Here is a 19,240-nt window from a genome sequence, read left to right on the forward strand (position 1 = left end):
AGAGAGAGACAGAGCATGAGCAGGGGAGGGTCAGAGAGAGAGGGAGACACAGAATCTGAAGCAGACTCCAGGCTCTGAGCTGTTAACACAGAGCCAGACGTGGGGCTCGAACTCACAGAGTGCGAGATCATGACCTGAGCTGAAGTCGGATGCTCAACCGACTGAGCCACCCAGGCGCCACAAAACGTTTTGTGTTTAATGTAAAACTGATTAATGTTTATTTTACTTATTCAGTGCATACATTGAGTATTTTAAAACTAAGCTATAGATACATAGTTATAATTTAGCAAATTTTATGTCTCTGAATGACTCCTGATGAGATTGGACTAACCTACTTTATCATTGTTTTCAAACACACAGTGATTGGGGTGCCTGGGTGGCTATGCGGTCAAGTGTCTGACTTTGGCTCATATCATGATCTCACGTTTCATGCTTTCGAGCTCCGCATAGGTCTCTGTGCTGACAGCTCAGAGCCTGGAGCCTGCTTCAGGTTCTGTGTCTCCCTCTCTCTCTGCCCCTCCCCCACTTGTGCTTTCTCTGTCTCTCTCTCAAAAAACAAAACAAAACAAAACAAAACATTAAAACATACAAAAAAAAAAAAAAAGAAACAGTGATTTTAAACGACCACACCAATTTTCTGTTCCCCAAGTCCTCTTTCTCCCCAACTCCTCTACCTACTTCCTTTGTTTGTTGCCAACCTTTGAAGCTCTGAGATCTCACAGGGCAGACCCATCTCTCTGCCTTAGGTTTTTTCCTGTGCATCCCTGTGTGATGTTTGAAGATTCATTGAATATTGTCCCATTTTTCTCTGGAGTTTATTAAAAAATATATAAATTTGTGAATAAGAGCTTTTTTTTTTTTTAATTTTTTTTAACGATTATTTTTGAGACAGAGAGAGACAGAGCATGAACAGGGGAGGGGCAGAGAGAGAGGGAGACACAGAATCTGAAACAGGCTCCAGGCTCTGAGCTGTCAGCACAGAGCCCGACGCAGGGCTCGAACTCACGGACCATGAGATCATGACCTGAGCCGAAGTCAGACACTTAACCGACCAAGCCACCCAGGCGCCCCGAATAAGAGCTTTTAAAAATAGTTCTATTAAAAGAGCTGTTGACATTTTGGACAAAAATTTTTTGCTGTGGGCATGGTTGGGTACACTGTAGGATGTTTAGCAGGATCTTTAGCCTCAGCCCCTCAGATGCCAGTAGCAGCCCAAGTGTGCCAAACAGAATTGTCTACAGGCATTGTCACTCTCCATGGGGAAAAAATACCCTCTCCCTTCCCCACTGAGAACCACTTTATTAGAAGGAATAATCATTCATTAACATAAGACCTTAAGTGGGATAAGTGTACCAAAAAAATTAAAAAAAATTTTCTCCTTTCTGCTTTTAGGAAGGGGTCACATCCTAAAAGCAGATCTAGTCTCTCTTAGCCAGCACATGGTTTTTGAGCATCCATGAAGAGTGCCTGCGGAGAGGGTGTGCTGCAGGGGTGAGACAGGTGGGCAGTGAGAAAGTGTAGAGGTGTGTATAGGGCTCAGGGAAGCCTGGAGGAGGGGGTGTTGAGCTCTAGGGGAGCCAGACATTTGTGCTTATGGAGGAAGAGGAGAGTCACTGTTTGTGAGACTTCACAGAGAGAAGGCTATGTGTAGACGTTGGGAAGATGGAAGAGAGCCTCACGGGTCTGGGGTTTGGGAGAAGTTTGGTGTTACTGGCACATGTGGGGAATGATGGGAGTTGATGATTAGGACATATACTGTGAGTGTGAAGGAATTAGGGTTTTCTTAGTTCCCACCTTTGATTTCACTATAGAGTTCTCCAGGATCAGTTGTTTATTCATCTGTCTGTCTTTCCATCTATCTGTCCCTGTATCAAATATGTGAGGGCGTATAGGGCAGTTGTGGAAATAAGGAGGTAAACATGCAAAATCTCTGTCCTCAATATCATTGTTGTGCTGACATGGATAATATAATAAAAATTGAATAACGTAAGCGTGATAGGAAAACAAGGCAGTGTGACAGCGGAGGAATCGTGAGGTGCTGAGTCAGTGAGGTCCATCAGGTGTTTTTTTTTTTTTTTAAATTTTAAAATTTATTTTATTTTTTTAAGTTCTAAAAAATTTTATTTTTTTAATTTAAATTCAAGTTAGTTAACATACATAGTGTAGTAATGCTTTTAGGAATAGAAATTAGTGATTCATCACTTATACATAACACCCTGGGCTCATCCCAACAAGTGCCCTGCTTAATGCCCATCGCCCATTTAGCCCATCCCCCCACCCAACACCACACCAGGAACCCTCAGTTTATTCTCTGTATTTAAGAGTCTCTTATGGTTTGTCTTCCTTTCTTTCTTTCTTTTTTTTTTTATCTTATTTTTGCTTCCCTTCCCCTATGTTCATCTGTTTTCTTTCTTAAATTCCACATAGGAGTGAAATCATATGATATTTGCCTTTCTCTGACTGACTTATTTTACTTAGTATAATATACTCTAGTTCCATCCACATTGTTGCAAATGGCAAGATTTCATTCTTTTTCATCGCCAAGTAATCTTCCATTGTATCTATGTACCACATCTTCTTTATCTTCTTCATCAGTCTGTGACATTTGGGCTCTTTCCATACTTTGGCTATTGTTGATAGTGCTGCTATAAACATTGGGGTGCATGTGCCCCTTCGAATCAGCACTCCTGTATCCTTTAGATAAATACCTAGTAGTGTAATTGCTGGGTTGTAGGGTAGTTCTATCAGTAATTTTTTGAGGAACTTCCATCTGTTTTCCAGAGTGGCCGCACCAGTTTGCATTCCCACCACCAGCACAAAAGGGTTCCTCTCTCTCTGCACCCTTGCCAATATCTGTCGTTTCCTGAGTTGTTAATTTTAGCTGTTCTGACAAGTGTGAGGTGGTATCTCATTTGTGGTTTGATTTGTATTTCCCTCATCAGGTGCTTCTAAGGGTGCAGGGTGACTTGGACTAGCATGGGATAAAGAAGGTGTATTGTAAGGATGAGTGCTGATGCTTTTGGGATCGCATCTCATTCTGTCTCTCTGGCTGCGTCATTCTCCCCTCACTCTTCTGTCAACCTCTATGGTGTTTCTAGTCCAAATCTGGACTGGTCGCATTGGCTCATCTGAATAACCGTCATCTCAGAGTCCTTCAAGCAACCCTCTTTGTTGGTGGCTGTGGATGGACTTCCCTTGGGTCAGTGTCCACTGTTGGTCCATTCAGAAGCACTTCTGCAAGGTGGCCAGGGACAATCTCAGCTGGGTGGCAGCCTCCAAGAGGTTAATTTGTTCAGTGAGTGGTGAACAGGATATGTACTAGAAGACAGAGGGTGATAGAATAGTGGAGAAAGACTTTTGGAAGATGTGAGATCATGAGTTGAAAATTAACAGGATTTCTCATGCAGTGGTTTGTGGACCGGATCTGTCATATTGATTTGGTCATATTGATTAGGAAAAGAAAGACAAGGAAAGGTAGGTGCTTAAAAAATTCAAATCATTTACAAGATTTGGCCTTTGCCCACCTTTTCAGCTTTGTTAAGTGCCACCCTTGTCCTCGAACAGCCTTGAATGGTCTAATCCCTGTAGACACCTCCATACACTCTGTGCTTCTCTTGGTTCATTCATGTCACTTTTAACTGGTGGCATCTAAGAGACTGTAGTCTTTTGGGGCTTGTTCACATCTGTATCTCTGTGACTTAGCACGTGTTTCACACATGGATATCAGTCAGTATTTATTAGATGAGTGTATTAAAGGTATTTAATAATCATTAGTATTGAAATACATATAATGTCTCCTTTTCCACATTCTGTAAGGCATCTTTATCTTTTAGAAAAGACCAGCATATTGATCAGGTACTTGGTGATACAGTGTTTTTTCCCCAAATTTTATTGAGGTACAATTGACAAAAGGATAGGTTACTTAAGTTTACAGTATGATTATTTGATATACATACACGTTGTGAAAGGATTCCTTCCAGGTTATATAATGTTAAGGCACACACTAAGGAAATCTAAGCACTTTTATTGAAAAGAAAAGAAAAGAAAAGAAAAGAAAAGAAAAGAAAAGAAAGAGAGTTGTTTAAGGGCCACCAGGGGTCAGTGTAATCAAAGAAATGTTATGGGAAGCAACCCGAGACCCTGTATTGGTCTCTGGTTTTTATCTTTCCTGGACTCCTGCACAACATTCAAAGATTGTTTATTGCTTATTATTGAACTCCTTTTTCTTTCAGCAGTGAATAATGACTGTGGTAGAAATATATTTGTTATTTAAATAGTCCACCACTGTACACTATATTTTTGTTTTTCTAAGGCAGTGACCATTCTCAGGATTAGATCTCAGGGAAGAGAAAACATTTCAGAAGAATGTTTTGAAATTCCATTTGTCTCTAGCAAAAATATGGAGTGATCTTAGTATTAGACTTATTGGAGCTTTGATTTGTAGTGACTGTAATCAGTGTGGCATTCTTTTTTTTTTTTTTTTAAGTGTTTATTTATTTTGAGAGAGAGAGAGAGAGAGGGAGTGAGGGAGAGGCAGAGAGAGAGGAAGAGAGAGAATCACAAGCAGTGTCCACACTCAAGATAGAGCCCTACTCAGGGCTTGATCTCACAACCATGAGATCAGGACCTTGACTTGAGATCATGACCATGAGATAATGACTTGAGCCAATATCGAGTTGGATGCTTAGCTGACTGAGCTACCCAGGTGTCCCAATTAGCAAGGCATTCTTAAATCACCCTTTATGCTAAGTCAGAAAAAGAATCCTTTAGGTAAAGCACACTTGGTGGGCTCCTTGGCATTTCTACAACCGTAACATGTACCTTTATAGAATAAGTGTGAACAAGTCATTTATTATATACTAACCTTTCTAGGTTACTACATTTCTTTTGACCTTCCGGTATTGCTTTTCACTTTCAGGATTTTTAATGATGACTAATTATTTTGATTTCATAAAATTTCTAGGTTTTTATTCTTATTTTTTATCTCTTTATTGTGCAGTATATAATGGTAGAGCACACGCAGTAAGTTCTCTGTATATTCACAAACATGCACTTTTTATAATGATAGTTTATTTATTTATTTATTTATAGTATTTATTTATTTTGAGAAAGAGAGAGAGAGTGAGCATGAGCAGGGGAGGGGCAGAGAGAGAGGGAGAGGAGAGAATCCCAAGTAGGCTCTGCACTGTCAGCACAGAGCCAGATGTGGGGCTCGATCACAAACCTTAAGATCATGACCTGTACCAAAATCCAGAGTTGGATGCTTAACTGACTGAGCCACCCAGGTGCCCCTATTATGCTAGTTTAATTACATTGCAAAGCAACTCTTGATAATAACTTTTAAGCTCTTTAAAAAAAATTTTTGTAATGTTTATTTATTTTTGAGAGAGACAGAGTGCAAGCTGGGGAGGGGCAGAGACACAGAATCCGAAGCAGGCTCCAGGCTCTGAGCTGTCAGCGCAGAGCCCGACATGGAGCTTGAACTCATGGACTGTGAGATCATGACCTGAGCTGAAGTCGGACGCTTAACAGAATGAGCCACCCAGGTGCCCCTAAGCTCTTTTAAACTTAGGAAATTTAGTAAGAGCACTGATTTTTTTTTTTTTTTTTTATGTGTGCTACTTATGCATGTACTTAATTTGTGTACCTGCCTGGAATGTGAATGGTTCTTTGCTGTGCTGGGGACTGTGCTTCTTCTCTTGAGAAGAATCACTATCCCTTTTTCCTTTAGTAGCACCTCCCCTACCCCAACATTTCTGTCTTGACTTCCAGGAGCACCGCATCCTCCTCTTAGAGGGTAGAGGTTTATTTTAGCTGTAATGCCTCTTCATAGAAGTGTGTTTTACAGAGTTGCTATGTTTCAAGTACATTAAAGGACAACTGGGGAGATGTGCTCCAGTTTAATGATCATCTTAAAAATACACCTTGGGCAGATAACTTGTGAATGTTAAACACTGCTTATATTTTCATTGTTTTGCAGTACTTCTCTAGGTGCCTTATCTTTCTAGGTATCTACCTCTTGACTGGTATCCTTGGCTCTCCCAAATAGTTGCAATTTTGTTTTTCATTATTTTTAAAGTAGACTCAACACCGAACGTGGGGCTCAGACTTATGATTGTGAGATCAAGAGTCTCATGCTCTATTGACTGAGCCTTTCCTTTTTTTTTAATTGTGGTAAAATATACATGAAATTTACTATCTTAACTTTTGAGTGTATGGTTTAGTGGTATTAAGTATACTCACATTGTTGTCCAGCCATCACTGCCATCCATCTCCTGAACTCTTTACATCTTGCAGAACTGAAACTGTTGACCCACTAAACACTAACTTCCCATTCCTCCTCTTTTCCAGCCAGGGGCAACCACCATTCTACTTTCTGTCCCTATGAACTTGACTACTCTAAGTACTTCATATAGGTGGGGCCATATAGTATTTGGTTTTTTGTTTGTTTGTTTGTTTGTTTTTGTTTTTTGTGACTGGCTTATTTCACCTAGCATAATATCCTCAAGGTTTATCCATATGGCAGCATGTGTCTGAATTTCATTCCTTTTTAAGGCTGAAAAATATTCCATTGCATGTATAACCAGGTTTCATTACAAATGATCTTTCATCTATGATTTAAAAATTATATTCCAGGTTTAGAGGTTCTTTAAAACCTTTTTTTTTTTAATTTGAGATAGAGATAAAGAGAGAGAGAATGAGGGAGAGAGAGACAGCAAGGGGAGGGGCAGCAGGAGAGAGAGAGAGAGAGAGAGAGAGAGAGAGAGAGAGAGAGACTCAAGCAGGATCCATGCTCAGTGTGGAGCCCGACACAGGGCTTGATTCCACAACTCAGGGATCATGACCTGAGCCGAAATTAAGAGTTGGACGCTCAACCAGCTGAGCCACCCAGGAGTCCCTAAAAGTTGTTGAAAAGAATGGCTTGTGTTCGTGTCTGACACCAGGCTCCTGGAGCCAGGAGGGACCTGGCCATACCAGCCCTTTCCCTGGGGGTAGCCCACAGTCCTCAGTTGCAGGACTCTGGGTGACCCAAGAATTGGCACTCCTTTTTCTCTGAGAACCTGAAGGGAGAGCCTGAGTCACAGAGAAATCCTGCTCAGTTGATAATTGTAGCTGTTACCCTTTTTCTGCAGCGACAGATGGAAGCCTGTGTTCCCTTCTAGAGGAGCTCATGCAGCTAAGTTGAGCGTGTGAAGTTCCACTTGCCAGAACTTAACAGTGTTCTCAAACAGCAGTGTGCCTAAGAGTCAACTGACTGGGGAGCTTGTTTAAGATGCAGGGTTCAGGCCCTACCCCCAGATCCCAAGTCAGTATTGCTGGCACAGGACCTAAGAATTTGCATTTTAAATGAACACTCTGGGAAATTCCGTTTTTTTTCTGGACCACATCTTGAGAAATTCTGCTTGATGTCCACAGTCAGGAGTCTTTACTTTCTATCTATTCTGCTGAGAGACAGTGTTGGGTAGTATAAAAGATGTAGAACAGGAGATGGACCCCCAATTCATTCTTTAATTCTCTAGTGGTGAGATTCTGGGCTGTTTACTTTGACTCTCTAGGTAAGTAGCTCTATGGAGCTCTCTGGTACCCTAGCTTACTACAGCAAATTTTTGGGGAAAATCTGTATTTTTACAACAGCTTCTCTGGTGATTTAGATGCACAGCCAGCGTGGGAACCACTGAACTAGGTAATCATGTGGTTTCTTCTAGTTGTAAGCGACTGTGGTTCTCAGCCCTTGTCTCACTCTGAAGCAGTGTTAGGGTGGGGACAAGTAATTGAAGGTAGGGAACTCAACTCAGTAGTCCCAAGACTTGAAATCAGTCCTTTGGAACCCTGTCTGATACATGTGGGTGTCAAGTTATTATGCAAATCAGAAGCAGTCTGTAACAAATTGTTCCTTTGTTTATAGCAGTTTCATGTATTTACTTTCAAGTTAATTATTGTGGAAAGGTTAGTAAGGATTGCTAGCATCTCATGGCTTTTTATAGCCTTTTAGACTGCTCCTTATCTTTCTGGCCTTGCTGCCTAGCTATGGCCTGGGTCAGTTTCCTTCTGCTGGAGCTATTTGTCCTTTGCAAAGGAGCACATCTTTGTTTGGACAGTTCCTGTCCTTGAAGCTCTCTGCAAGTAGCATCTGGTAACCCTTCCCCTGGCTTGTGATGACAGCTTAACAGAAAGCATGGAGCAAACTGTGACAGGTCAGAAAACAGTGGCATCCTCTCTGGAATGTAGATGTAGCTTCCAAAATACTTTTGCTAGCCTCTGCTTAAAGGAAGCCTGCTTTTTTTGGGAAAGACTTCAAGTTCTTACTTCCATGTGCTGAGAGAGAGGGGAGGGGAGTTGGTTTTAAAATTCTGATTTCTTACAGCGGCAACTGGCAGGTCAACACTTCATTCTCCGTTCTTTCACGGGTCCTTATACACACCTTTACTACAGCACTTACTGATCAGAGCAGTTGTTTCCTTTTTTTTTTTTTTTTTTATTGCGGTAAGATATAAATAACATAAAATTTACAATTGTAGCCATTTTTAAGTATATAGTTCAGTGGCATCAAGTACATTTACATCCATCACCACCATCAATTTCCAGAATTTGTTTCATCTTTCCAAACTGTGGTCAGTGTGGTTAAAAAAAGTTTTTTTTCAATGTGTATTTTTTTTTTTTTTAACGTTTATTTATTTTTGCGACAGAGAGAGACAGAGCATGAACGGGGGAGGGTCAGAAAGAGAGGGAGACACAGAATCTGAAACAATCTCCAGGCTCTGAGCAGTCAGCACAGAGCCCGACGCGGGGCTCGAACTCACATACCGCGAGATCGTGACCTGAGCCGAAGTCGGACGCTTAACCGACTGAGCCACCCAGGTGCCCCTCAATGTGTATTTATTTTTGAGAGACAGAGACAGAGTGTGAGCGGGGAAGAGGCAGAGCAAGAGGGAGACACAGATCCGATGCAGGCTCCAGGGTCTGAGCTGTCAGCACAGAGCCCGACGTGGGGCTTGAACCCACAAACCGTGAGAGCATGACCTGAGTTGAAGTCGGACGCTCAATAGACTGAGCCATCCAGGGCGCCCCAGGGTAGTTTTTTTTTTAAATGTCTATTTTTTTGAGAGAGAGAGAGAATGAGCAGAGAAGGGGCAGAGAGAGAGGGGGACAAAGGATCAGAAGTGGGCTCTGTGCTGACAGCAACGAGCCTTATGTGAGACTTGAACTCAAGAACCGTGACTTGATGACCTGAGCCAAGTTGGATACTCAACCGACTGAGCCACCATTCTAGTTTTAAAAAATATGACTGCCTTATTTAGTAGACTGTGAGTTGCTTAAAGACAGGAATTCTATTTTCATTAATGTTCATATTTATTCTGGCTAATAAAGTATTTGATCTGTTTTAGGAACTCATTCATGCATGTGGGATGAAAGAATAAGTGAATGAACAATTTCTTCTAGACTATTGCTATTAATTATTATCCTCTGTGGTATTCTTTGACTTCGAGTTCTAGTCTTCCATACACTACCAAACTTAGAAGAAATATGTTCATGTATTTGCATTTTGAGAATATGTTTAGTTGCTGTATTTGAGGCACCTGTGAGCCAGTGGAAAACAGGCCTTTTGGATTAATGTTCTGGACTTTCTGATTCTGAAAATTAAAAAAGGTTTCAGTCAAGAACTGAATATCCTAGCCTCTTATAAACTTCTGTAGTGAGCTGTTTGATCTGCTATTGTCAGTCCTTTGGTGGTATGCATTTTGATTTCTGGACCCCAACCTAATTTTTTTGAGGAGTTCCTTGTCTTGTTCTTTCCCTCCAAAAGCCACCCCAGGAGTGCCCTTCTTTTCAAGGGTGTTTTACCTGCTGTCCTCTTCAGGTACAGCTTAATGGCATCAGGCGGAAACTCTGGGTCAGGTATTAGCGTATCAGTGAAACGGAGGGTGCTAGGAAGCCATCAGCACATAGCAAGGTTACCCCGTTCCACCTCCTCATTTTATGGAAGAAGAGTTGGAGAGAAGTAATGTGACCTGGTTAGGCTCACACAGTGTTATGGTAGGGTCAGAGCTAGAAAGAAGCTAGATTTCCTGACACTTTCAACTGAATAACATTAAATTATTTAATATGTACTGTAATTGCTTTTTAAAGATAGTCATGTTTTTGGTTGAGTTTAGACGTCAACAGATCTTGCTGTATACACTGGTGGAGAAGATGCCCACATCTATGACATGATTTGAGGGTGCCAGACAATCACTCCTTCATACATTAGATTGTTTCCTTTTTTTATATTTGGTTTTTAAAGTTTTTGTTTTAATTCCAGTTAGTTAACATACAGTGTTATATTAGGTTCAGGTGTATAATATAGTGATTCAACAGTTCTATACATTGCCTGGTGCTCATCGCAGCAAGTACACTCCTTAATCCCTCTCACCTATTTCACCCATCCCCCCACCCACTTCCCCTCTGGTAAGAGTCTGTTTCTTGGTTTGTCTCTTTCTCTTTTTTTTTCTTTCCGCTCATTTGTTTTGTTTCTTAAATTCCACATATGGTATTTGTCTTTCTCTGACTGACTTACTTTGCTTAGCATTATACTCCCTAACTCCATCCATGTTGTTGCAAATGGCAAGATTTCATTCTTTTTTTAATGGCTGAGTGACATTACAATATATTTATATACCACATCTTCTTTATCCATTTATCAAGTGATGAACACTTAGGCTGCTTCCATAGTTTGGCTCTTGTAAATAATGCTACTATAAATATCAGGGTGCATGTGACCCCTTGAATACCAAAGTATTCTTTGGGTAAATACCTAGTAGTGCAATTGCTGGATCATAGGGTCGTTCTGTTTTAAACTTTTTGAGGAACCTCCATATTGTTTTGCACAGTGGCTGCATCAGTTTGCGTTCCATCAACAGTACATGAGTTTTCCTTTTTCTCCACATCCTTGCCAACACCTGTTGTTTCTTGTGTTGTTGAATTTAGCCATTTTGACAAGTGTGAGGTGATATCTCATTATAACTTTGATTTGCATTTCCCTGATGGTAAGTGATGAACATCTTTTCATCTGTTCTTCTGTTCATCTGTTTCATCTCTTCATCTGTTCACCTGTTCTTCTGCCTATTTTTTAAAATAATTTTTTAAAATTATTTGTTTTTTGGGTGTTGAGTCTGATAAGTTCTTTATAGATTTTAGACACTAACCCTTTATCAGATATGTCATTTGCAAATATCTTCTCCCATCCTGTAGGCTGCCTTTCAGTTTTGTTGATTGTTTCCTCTGCTTTGCAGAAGCTTTTTATTTTGATGTAGTCCCAATAGTTTATTTTTGTTTTTGTATCCCTTGCCTCAGGAGATATATCTAGAAAGAAGTTGCCATGGTCGATGTCAAAGAGGTTAGGTTGAGAACAAAGATGTTCTCTTCTAGGATTTTTTTGGTTTCAGGTCTCACATTGAGGTCTTTAATCAACTTTGAATTTATTTTTGTATATGATGTAAGAAAGTGGTCTAGTTTCATTTTTTGCATGTTGCCGTCCAGGTTTCCCAGCACCATTTGTCGAAAAGATTATCTTTTTCCATTGGATATTCTTTCTTGCTTTGTTGAAGATTAATTGACCATGTAGTTGTGGGTTTATTTCTGGGTTTTCTATTCTTTCTGTGGATCTGTGTCTGTTTCTATGTTAGTACCATATTGGTTTGATTACTACAGCTTTGCAATATAATTTGAAGTCTGGAATTGTGATGCCTCCAACTTTGCTTTGCTTTGGCTATTTGGGGTCTTTTGTGGTTTCATGCAAACTTTAGGATTGTTTTTCTAGCTTGGTGAAAAATCCTGTTGCTACTTTGATAGTAATTGCATTAAATGTGTAGATTCCTTTGGGTAGTATAGACGTTTTAACAATATTTGTTCTTCCAGTCCATGAGGTTGGGATGTGTTTCCATTTCTTTGTCTGATAAGTTCTTCAGTGTTTTATGGTTTTCAGAATACAGGTCTTTCACCTCTTTGGTTAGGTTTATTACTAGGTATCTTATTGCTTTTGGGGCAGTTGTAAATGGGATTAGTTTCTTTTTCTACTGCTTCATTATTGGTGTATAGAAATGCAACAGATTCTGTACATTGATTTTGTATCCTGTGGTTTTACTGAATTTATTAGTTCTAGCAGTTTTTTTGTGGAGTCTTTCAGGTTTTCTATATATAGTATTATGTTATCTGCAAATAGTGAAAGTTGTACTTCTTCCTTGCCAATTTGGGTGCTTTCTATTTCTTTTTGTTGTCTGATTGATATGGTTAGGACTTCCAGGACTATGTTGAACAAAAGTGGTGAGAGTGGACATCCTTGGCTTGTTCCTGACCTTGGGGAAAAGCTCCAGTATTTTCCCATTAAGGATGATGTTATATTTTTCATATATATGGCCTTTATTATGTTGAGATATGCTCCCTCTAAGTCTGCTTTTATTACGAATGTATGTTGTACTTTGTCAAATGCTTTTTATGCATGTATTGAAATGATCTTATAGTTCTTATCCTTTCTCTTATTGATGTGCTATATCATGTTAATTGTTTTGCAAATATTGAACCACTCTTGCAACTCAGGAATAAATCCCACTTGATCGTGGGGCAGGATTTTTTTTAATGTATTATTGAATTTAGTTTGCTAGTATTTTGTTGAGGATTTTTGCGTCTATGTTCATCAGAGATATTGGCCTGTAATTCTCTTTTTTATTGGTGCCTTTATCTGGTTTTGGTATCAGGCTAATGCTGGCCTCATAGAATGAATTTGGGTTTTCCTTCCTTTTCTGTTTTTTGGAATGGTTTGGGAAGAATAGGTATTAACTCTTATTTAAATATTTGGTAGAATTTGCCTGTAAAGCCTTTTGACTTTTGTTTTTTGGGAGGGTTGTTTTTTTTTTTTTTTGGAGTTTTTTGATTACTGATTCAATTTCTTTGCTGGTTATTGGTCTGTTCAAATTTTATATTTCTTCCTGTCTCAGTTTTGGTAGGTTATAGGTTCCTAGGAATTTATCTATTTCTTCTAGGTTGTCTAATTTGTTGGCATTTAGTTTTTCATAATACCCCTTATAATTATTTGTATTTCTGTGGTGTTGATTGTTACTTCTCCTCTCTCATCTGTAAATTTATTTATTTGAGTTTCACATTGGGTTGTTTTCAACGTGTATCACATTCTGACCACAACAGCCATGGCTTTAGACTGAAGATTTTGAGTGCTGGAGACTCATGTTATAGCATACAGGCTATCTGGTAGGGGAAATAGGCTAACATCCATTAATATATTAGTAAGGATTACTTTGCTGTAACCCTAGCAGACTATATAATCTTGGTGATATAAGACATAGAGGGTTAATTTTTGAAGAACTTTTTATTTTGAAGTAGATTCAGAGAAAGTTGTGAAGATAGTATGGAGAGGTCCTGTGTGCCCTTTACACAGTGTACTGAATGGTTTTATCTTGCATTATTCTAGTACAACCTCAAAAACAGGAACTTAACATTGGTATGATGTGTGTATATAGTTCTATAAGATGCTCAGTTTTCAATGGCATAGAGGGAGTTTTGGAAGGTTACAGCTCTTTGGACTCTGCTGGTGACAGCCCTGAGTCCCAGGTGGGACACTAAAATGAGTACTGTGTCCATGCGTAGAGTGAGAAAAGAAGAAATGAGCAAGAAATGGAATTATTTTGCTTCAAGGGTAACTTTCCCATTCAATACAGAGTTGTAGCTATGCTTCTCCTTTTTCCTCTTGCTTGAGATAGGTGCCCAAGAAAGGTGGCCATGTGGCATATCTTTAAAAACTTTTATTCTTTTTACTTTCAGTAGGAACAGAGAGGGTTAAATGAATGTGCATGCGTGCGTGCACGTGTGTGTGTGTGTGTGTTTTAAAGAGAGTATGCTTCTAGTTAGCACTTTTCTGGTAAGGAAACCAGCTTGTCTCTTGTACAGCATAATATATTTGTACTGCAAATGGAGAAACTTTTTAGGAGCATGCATGTGCCTGTGGCATTGGCTGTCTGGTCCACCATCCTTCTAACTGAGTCTTATATGGTCTATGTCTTGGTTATTCATTAGATCCATTTTCCCCAAGTCCTAGTACTATGAGTAACTTTCAGGTATAGAACAAATTATGTTCATCTTCAGTTTAGTTACAGTCTTTTAAAAAACTTAAAAAAATGTTTAATTTTGAGAGAGAGAGCCAGAAAGAGAGAGTGCGTGAGTGGGGGGAGGGGCAGAGAGAGAAAGAGACAGTATCCAAAGCAGGCTCTGTCTGAGCTGTCAGCACAGAGTCTGCCCTGGGGCTCGAACACATAAACTGTGAGGTCATGACCTGAGCTGAAGTCAGATTCTGAGCCACCCTAGTTAATAGTCTTGATGAGTACCAGAATATTTGTAATTCTTTCTAAAATGACAGAATGGATTGAGGAAAATGCTGTCTGATGGGGGAGATTCTGGTCTCTCCCTTCTCACTCTCAGTAGATAATCTTTCTTTCTACTTCATAAAAAACCGAAGTTATCAGATAGGAATTTCTTTAAACTGCTCTGCCAGATTTACATGTTTACCTGTGTGTGTACCCATCTCATGGTCGTCCTCTTCTTTTACAGAAAGATGTAATTCTTCATATCTAAGACCAAAACCTCAACCTCTTCCCTGGTTTCTCCCTTCTACTTTCTCAGAAACCTTACAATGTTAGTTATCTCTTCTTTCTCCTGAATCTTCAACCTGGATCTCTCTCTCCTGGATCTTTCCACAAAATCTAGTATGTTCAAGTCTCTCACAGGATTAAGGAGAGAGGGAGAGGGGGAGGAGGAGTGAAAGGGAGGGGGGGTAAGGGGGAGAAAGAGAAAGACACAGACAGAGAGACAGGCAGACACTGAACTCTGACCCTAGTTTCCTTGCCGGTAACTACTTTTTTTCTTTCCCATTCTAGCCAATTTTTTTTTTAAGTTGTCTCATCTCTGTACCTCCCACTTTCTCCCCTCACTCCAATTTGGTACTTAAGTTTCTTTCTACTAGTTTGCTAGCCTGGGTTCTTCTCCTTGTCTTCTTTTGTCATGTATTCTTTCATACATATGGGGATATTGTAGAGTTTGGCTTTAAATTTCTTTCGTTTCTCACTCTAGACAAGTTAATTAATAGATATGATTGCATTTTCCATCTATACACTAATGACTTTCAAATTTGTCTGAGAGAACCCAGAGCTCTGTGTTGCAGACCTTTATAACCATCTGCCTACTTAACATCTCTGCTTGGATGTTTTAAAGGCATCCTGAAGTCCTCGTATCCAGTATCATTCTTATAATCATCGCTCACCACACCTGGCTCTTTTCCAGCATTCTTTATCTTACTGAATTACTCCATTTCCATCCAGTTATTCAAGCTGGTACCCTTGGAGTTTCCTTGACATTTCATCTCTCCTACCATCCTTATCTCAGTTCCCACAGATTGTACCCTTAAATATATTTCAAATCCATCTACTTTTACTTCTCTTTATTTTCACCTCTGCCTTTTTTGTCCAAGCCACCATCATATTTTCCCTAGATATTTACAGTTTCTCTTAATGCAACTCCCTACATTTACTTTTTTCCTCTTGTAATCAGTTCCTTACATAGCAGTGAAAGTAATCTAAACATTAAATTGGATCATGTTATTTCTCAGCTTAAAACTCTCCAAAGGCTTTCCATTGCCCTCAGAATAAAATTCATGTGTTTTACCATGGCCTACACAAGGCCTTGCCTGATCTGACTACTTTTCCAGCCTCATCTTCAAGTTTCATAATTCCCTATGAATTTAATTCACAACTTTTATCATCTATAATTATATATTTATGTGTATTATTATTTGATAAATATATTTCTTTTCATCAAATTAAAAACCCCATCCTGGGAAGATGTCTGTCCATCACTTAGCACAATGCTGGCACTTAGGTGCAATAATTCTCTGTTGAAGGATGGATGAATGAAAGCATTTGTTTTGTTTGGGCTGCAGTTCTGTTAGTTCTGATTCAGTAACTGGGGGTGGGAACTGGGCATCTCTGTTTATTGAATCTACCACAGTTGATCCCGATGCCTGGCTTGAAAACTCTGAGAGAAATATGTTGCAACTACACTTTAGGCCACAGATGTTTAGACTCTAAACAGGAAAGGAAAGGACAATGTGAATGTTAACAAACATTTCCGTTCTTTTGCACATCTATCATTTCTCCAAGTAGGTCAATATACATCTACTGAGACTTTTATGGATGATACTTTCATTGTGATTTCTTGTTAACTTTTAAGTTATTTGCTAATTTTATGGTAAAAATGAAAGAGGGAAAAAGATAGGATGTTAAATAATTATTTTTCTGTGGGAAAAAGATAGATGTTACACAATTATTGTTCTGTAGGTATTAGGCTTAAGCATAGGAGAATTAGTAGGAATCTGAATGAAACTAAAAATATAGAATTTTCTTAATGTACATTAGATGGGAAGAAATACCAGTCCGTAAACATCCAAAGATGATAAGACACAAAACCTACTTTCAAGGAGCTTGCAGTCAGGGAAGACTTCATGTAATAATTGGAAAGAGCACTAGGTTGGGAGTTACATGATGTGGGGCCTCATGCTGTGGTCAGGGGACTGTGAACAAGTTCTTTCAGCTCTGGATCTGTTTTCCTCAGCTCTAAAATCAGAAGCTTGGGTCAGAGGACTTGTAAGCCTCTTCACATCTTTAAAAATTCCATGCTTCAACTAGATGGAGGTGGAGGGCACTGTAGGACTCAGATGGGGACCGTGGGGGAGAGGTGGAACGAGGTGTGGAGCTAGGTGACAGCAGTAGGGTTGGGAGCAAGCACTTGCCTGGAGTGGAGGCCCTGCAGAGAGTAATAGTTAAAGAGAATGTTGGAAGAGTTTGTGGGTCAAGCTATGGAACATATTGGATATTAGGCTAATGTTTTAGATTTTATTTTGTAGACAGTGGGGGCCTCTAAAAACTTTTATTTTACTTTGAATGTTAATGTTATAAATTTCATATAAGACTTCGGAGGACAAAGAAAGCAAAAATCTTATGTGAATGAGTTTCTTATTATAAAAGATATAAAAATTACACTTTTGTTATTTTTCTCTGATTATAAAAGTAATGCATGCCCAATGTAAAAACACCAAAATGTTATTCAGTAGAAAGAATGACATGTTGTCACGATAAACCTCTGAAAAACAACAACAAAAAATGTCGTTGATATTTGTTGTCTTGTTGATTTTTGTAGTGTGACATGATTACAGTAGTATTTTAGGAAGATCATAGCATATGAGGTGATTGAAAGGAGAGGAACTGAAGTCAGGGAGATGCCAGAGGGTTAGTATCATTGCTTAGCAAGTACAGCCTACCTTTTGTGTTAGGTTATAACAGTCTAGTCTGAAGGTAATAGGAGATTGCTTTAGCGGAGCAGCACAAACTAAAGAGGAATCGGTGAATTCAAGAGACACTTTAAAGGAAGATTCATCAGGTTTAGGGACTGATTAGATCGTGATTGTGAAAAGGAGAAAGAGAAATTTTAGATGTTATCTATCTATCTATCTATCTCTCTATCTCTCTATCTCTCTATCTCTCTATCTATCTATTTAAAATGAGAGAGAGAGCAAGATAGTGCGAGTGGGGGATGGGGCAGAGAGGGGGGAGAGAGAGAATCTCAAGCAGGCTCTGTGTGGAGCATGGATCCCGCAACCCTGGGATCATGACCTGAGCCGAAATCAAGAGTCGGACACTCAACCTACTGAGCTGCCCAAGTGCCCCAAAGGGTGTTAAATTAACTAAAGAAGGAGGTCATTAGACTGATGTGGCTGTATTACCATGGCTGATTACTTATGCAAACCAAAATCTAAGTCTGTGAATGCCTCAAGGTTACAAAATCAAAATGCTAAGCGTAACCAGTCACAAACAGCCAACTAAGGCTTTAAGTTATAGCCAATCAATAATTTCCTTACTTTGCTTCTGCCTTTTCTCTCTAAAAGTTTCTCCCTGAGCTCCTGTTGGTGGAGCATGCCTAACCAATTGCTGGTCAGCACTGCCCAATTCCAATCGAATTCTGTTCACATAAACTCTTAAGATAATTTTATTTTATTTTATTTTACTTTATTGTATTGTATTGTATTTTATTTTATTTTACTTTATTTTATTTTAGAGAGAGAGGGAGAGGGAGTGGGGTGTGAGCTTGAGCAAGGGAAGGGCAGAAAGAGAGAGAGAGAGAGAGAGAGAGAGAGAGCAAAAGAGAGAGAGAGAGAGAGAGAGAGAGAGAGAGAAAATCTCAAGCAGGCTCCGGGCTCAGTGAGGAGCCAAATTTGAGTCTCATCCCGTGACCCTGGGATCATGACCTGAGCTGAAACCAAGAGTCAGACACTCAACTGACTCAACCACCAAGGTACCCCAAACTCTTAAAATTTTTAATGTGCTTCAGTTTACCTTTTAACAGAGGTGACCCTGGGATTTTAAGTGTGGGCTCTGGGAGAAATTCACCCATTACAGGGGAATTTGGGGCTGGAAACTTGGTTTAGGGAAGAGAGATGGGCAGGCTGATCAGAGGAAAATCACTACATTCAGCAGCCAAGCAGCGGAGCTGCCCAAAGGAACAGAGAATGAACAGCCAGGTTTGGAATGAGAGAACCAAGAAAGTACAGGCACAGAGCAGAGCAGAAGGGATTCAGAGAGGGTGGCTACAGCATTAGGTGCTGCAGAAGTCTCCAGGAGAACCAGGCCTGAGAGAGACTCCATAGGCAATTAGCAGAGACAAGGAGCCACCGCTTACTGAGTGCCCTTCCATGCCAGTGACATGGTAGTGGTGGAATCTGGGTGATAGGGTCAATAAAGAGTATAGACAGCTCATTTAAATCTTTTGTTTCTGAGAAGGAGAACATTAATATAGTATGTTGTGGGTACAGCAGCAAAAACACCATATAATTTCATTCCTATTATGGATTAAGGAGACATTTGTAGATCTGTCAAGAACTCTAACCATAACTGTTTCAGTGGGAAATCTTATGAGTCAGAATTGTCGATACCCTCTGCATCCCCAGCCTTTCTTAACATGATCAGTTGGCCTGTTTGGTGTGCCCAGTTATTTGTGTGTGACTGTGAGGTTGAACATGTATAACGTGAAAGGTGCAATACAAAAACCACAGCATTATTTTTTGCCATTTAGTCCTGCTCTTTGGGACACATTCTATCCTATTAGTTGGTTGAAATAAAGGGAAAATCCCACCATTTTTTGAGTTATTTTT

At 39.6% G+C, this 19,240-nt stretch overlaps 1 protein-coding gene across 3 annotated transcripts in view; it reads left to right on the forward strand.

Moving 5' to 3' along the window:
- Positions 1-19,240, forward strand: part of CD109 (CD109 molecule) — a 144,413-nt gene that overhangs the window by 34,756 nt on the left and 90,417 nt on the right. The gene's annotated exons all lie outside the window — the stretch shown is intronic.

Source organism: Prionailurus viverrinus, chromosome B2, assembly GCF_022837055.1.
Source record: "Prionailurus viverrinus isolate Anna chromosome B2, UM_Priviv_1.0, whole genome shotgun sequence".
In the NCBI taxonomy this organism is placed as follows: Eukaryota; Metazoa; Chordata; class Mammalia; order Carnivora; family Felidae; genus Prionailurus; species Prionailurus viverrinus.